At 43.7% G+C, this 4,448-nt stretch overlaps 1 pseudogene; it reads left to right on the top strand.

Annotated features, from left to right (window-relative positions):
• Window positions 1–208: 208 nt before the first annotated feature.
• On the top strand, window positions 209–666 carry LOC113900748 (annotated as a pseudogene).
• The last annotated feature ends 3,782 nt before the right edge of the window (window positions 667–4,448 follow it).

Below are 4,448 nucleotides of genomic sequence, written 5' to 3'. Positions count from 1 at the left end.
CCTAAAGCAACTATACTCCAATAAAATTTTTAAAAAACACACATAAAAAATTCCCAACAGTACAAGACAGTTACCTCTGGAGAAACCTTACCAGTGGCCTCTGTGGAGACAAACGCAGGAAGGAGACGCTAGCTGGGTTGTCCTGAAGCTCACGGAGAGGAGGAAAGCCACTTTAGGATATACCATCTGCGGTGGAACTGCCACCATGATGCAGATTTTCATGAAGACCCTGACAGGGAAGAGCATCTCTCTCAAGGTCAAGCCCTTGGATACAATAGAAAATGTGAAGCCCAAGATCCAGGATAAGGAAGGTGTTCCTCTTGACCAGCAACTGGAAGACGGATTTCCTTTGTCTAACTACAACACTCAAAAGGAGTCCACTCTTCATCTTGTGCTGAGACGTTGTGGTGGAGCTAAGAGAAGGAAGAAGTCTCATGCCACTCCCAAGAAGAACAAGCATAAGAGAAAAAAGGTTAAGCTGGCTGTCCTGAAAAACTACAAGGTGGAGGAGAATGGTAGAATCAATCACCTTCACTGGGAGTGTCCTTCAGATGAATAATGTGCTGAAGTTTTTATGACCAGTCACTTTGACAGACATTATTATGGCAAATGTTGTCTGACCTATTGTTTCAACAAACCAGAAGACAAGTAATTGTATACAGGTTAATAAAATACATGAATTAATGAACTAACAAAACAAAACAGAGAGAAGCAAAGCCAGAGGCAATCTGGCAGTCTGGCAGAATAGCACAGGCAGTTTTAGGAGACATGAGGGCAAAATCCAGAGCGCCGACAAAACAAGACCTTCCCAAGGAAGCCAAAGCTGCCAGCCCCACAGCCCGGAGTTCCTTCATGGTCCAGTGGTTAAGAATTCACCTGCCAGTGCAGGGGACATGGGTTCCATCCCTGATCTGGGAAGATTCCATACGCAGTGAGGCAACAAAGCCTGGGTGCTGAAACTACTGAAGCCCACGTACCCCAAAGCCCATGCGCCACAATAAGAGAAGCCAAGGCAATGAGAAAGCCTCTCCTCAAAACTAGAGAGTATCCCCTGCTCTCCATAGCTAGAGAAAGCCTGCACATAGCAATGAAGACCCAGCACAGTCAAAAATAAATAAATAAAAAATAAGTTAATTTTTAAAAACCACTTAAAAAAAGTTGGTTGTTGAATACCAAACACCAGTGGAGGCTGTGTTAGATGTCATATGTGTACAATTAGGTAAAGTTACCTGTCATCCTTCAATAAGGTTCATCATTTTTGAAAAACATATTATCACATGCTATTATCAATGGCACCTATGTAAATGCATCCAGTATTTTTTTAAATAGATATATTAGAGAAAAACAGAAAAGAGTCAGGGAACTGCTCTATTGATACAGTTATTAAGGGTCCAGTGATTTGAGCCATGGTGAGGCTAACTCTGCCAAGCAAAGAATAACTTGTTCCATCTCAAATTCCTACTACTGAGAAAGAAATGTAACGCTTGGCAGACTTTGGGTTTTAGAAGTTGCACTTGGCAGACTTCTTTGGGTTTTGGAGGCTACATATTCTATACTTGGGAATCCTGCTAAGATCCATTTATCAGGAGATACAGAAGGCTGATGGTTTTGAGAGGTGTGGTGCACTCATGCTAAGTCTGACTCTTTGCGACCCTAGGAAATGTAGCCCTCCAGTCTCCTCTGTGGGATTATCCAGGCAGGAATATTGGAATGGGTTGTCATGCCCTCCTCCAGGGGATCTTCCTGGCCCAGGGATGGAACCTGTGTCTCTTATGTCTCCGACATCGGCGGGCAAGTTCTTTACCAACAGCGCCATGTGGGAAGCCCTAGTTTTGAGTGGGGCCCAGAGCAAAAGCAGTTCTCCAGCAGCTCCAGACTATAGCACAGGCAGCCTTGCTCCCTGGTTTGTACAACCTTGGAGATCACACAGCATCAGACCATCTCTCTGTGGCAGAGATGCCAGGTCCATCTCCTGTACATCCCAGTAACAGTGACAACACAACACGAGCCCTCAGGAAACAGGGAGAGGCATTTGCAGCAGAGAACTATGTCCCTTTATTGCAAAAACAACTCCTGACGTATCCCTGGGTTCTTGTAGAAATACAGCCTCTGACCGTGGGAAGTAAGTGGCCATGCGGTCAGGAGCTGGATACTGAGAGGGCCAACAAGTTATAGGCCTGGGAAGGAGGCAGCAGAAGTGTATCATATAATGAAAGTGCTGCTTTGGGGATTGGGCTTTAGTGGGCTGAGGAGACAAGTGGATGGCCTGGACATCCACGCCATTTCCCGCTACTGCTCTAAAGCACCTCCTTAGTTCGCTTCTGTGATCTTACGTAAGGAGGAAGTGCTCCTTATGACCAGCTGACAGACAAAGCAGAAAAAGAGCCCAGTGTGGATCACAGATGGGTCAACTGAGTGATACCCAAAGTGGACTGCAGGTACACTACGGCCTCTCTCAGGCGTGGCCTTGAATGGTAATGGTAAGAAGACCTACCAATGGACACTTGATCATCCTCTGTGAGACAGCGAAGTTGCCTAACTAAGGTGTCAACAGAGACTCCTGGTGTTTGTGCTGTTTCCTCAGTCGTGTCCGACTCTTTGTGGCCCCACAGACTGTATTCTGCCAAGCTCTTCTGCCCATGAAATTTTCTGGGCAAAAATCACTGAAGCCATTTCCTTTTTCAGGAGATCTTCTCGACCCAGGGATCAAACACACGCCTCTTGTGTCTCTTGCATTGGCAGGCGGATTCTTCACCACTAGCACCACCTGGGAAGCCACTGACCACCTGGGCTGTGGTCAATGGCTTAGATGGTTTGTCAAGGGCCTGGAAAAGCAAAATTAGAAGCTGAAGGAGAAGTAAGTTTGGAGAGGAGCCCTGTGGATAGACCTTTGGGGGTGGTCGCTAAGCGTGAGAATCTTTGTACTGACCCATTAATGCCCATCAGAGAACATGCTCTGCAGAAGAAGGAGATAAACAACTGAGTGATTAGGACCTCAGCCAATAGCCGTCAGCCCACTTCTGTTGTCATCCTCCCCGGTGTTTGCACACTGGCTCATGAGCAGACTGACCCTGGTGGCAGAGAGGAGATCATGCATGGACCCAGTAGCATGGACTTCAGCACACCAAGCAGTTCCCTACTCTCCATAAATAGCTTTGTAATCTACATCCAATCCAGCCTCTGGATCCGAATACTAGTTTACAGGGAATACAGAAAAGGGAGGAGAGAAAAACACTTTAAATCACACCAGAAGGATGCAATCAACACAATCCAAACTGTGGGGAACACATAGAAAAATGCCTGAATTTCTTCAGCAAATAAACTGCAAGATTAGAAATAGCATGCGGGCTTCCTCGATGGCTCAGTGGTAAAGAATCCACCTGCCAATGCAGGAGACTCAGGTTTGATCCTTGGGTTGAGATCACCTGGAGGAGGAAACAGCCACTCACTTCAGTGGAAATCCTATGGACAGAGGAGTATTTTTCCCTGGGAAATCCTATGGACAGAGGAGCCTTGTGGGCTACAGTCCAGAGTTGGACACGACTGAGGGACTAAGTGCCCGAGAGAGCATAGGTTAAAAGATTATTTAAAACCTTAACAAATTGTAAAGTCAAGTTGTTACTTGGATTATGATTTTTTAAATGGAAATAATCCTAACATTTATCAAATAATTGGAAATGTGAAAACATAATAGACATTTTTCGATGTCTAACTGAAGAATTATATTTAACATTTAAAATATGATAATGGTATGGTGGTTATGTTTTAAACAGTGAGAGAAGAATCCTAACCTTTTAATGAAATACACAGAAATATTTATGGATGAAATGTTATGATGACTGAAGTTTGTTTCAGATCAAACCGGAATGAGGACACGGATGAGGTTTAGATAAGGTTGAACTATGTGGCCTGATGTTTACTGGGGTTGAAGTGGATACTTAGGGGTTCATTATACCTTTCTGTTCACTTTTTAGGTTTTCCTTTTTTGTTTGTTGTCTTTGGTCATGCCTTGTGGCATGTGGCATCTTAGTTTTTGTACTAAGTGGAGAAAGTTTTTGTACTAAGTGGAGAAATTCTCCACTTAAAAATTAGTTGTGTGATCAAGATGTGTTTCCTTACCTATAAAATAAAGATAAAAGAGACATCCTCCAGCCTTCATCAAGAAACACTGGGTGAGTAAACTAAGATAATAGATATGGGGCGGGGGAGGAATTTGAAAAGTTAAAATGACTAAGCAAATTAAAATGAAATAATATTGAAAAGGAGCAAGACCTTATCGTCCTTGCTCCCCCACTGTGACCTCTGCCTGCTTTTTGTCTGTGGAAAACTGTAGTCAAAGAATAAGTTTAACAGAGAAGTGAGAAATGTGGAAACAAAGGAAAACCATCAAAGGAAACTAAATAATAATAATCTAGTCATTAAGCATAATCAAGGACCTTTAGCTCTTT

This window comes from Bos indicus x Bos taurus, chromosome 11 (assembly GCF_003369695.1).
Source record: "Bos indicus x Bos taurus breed Angus x Brahman F1 hybrid chromosome 11, Bos_hybrid_MaternalHap_v2.0, whole genome shotgun sequence".
In the NCBI taxonomy this organism is placed as follows: Eukaryota; Metazoa; Chordata; class Mammalia; order Artiodactyla; family Bovidae; genus Bos; species Bos indicus x Bos taurus.
The sequence above is the reverse complement of the archived record's forward strand: the minus strand, read 5'-3'. Positions and strand labels throughout refer to the sequence as shown.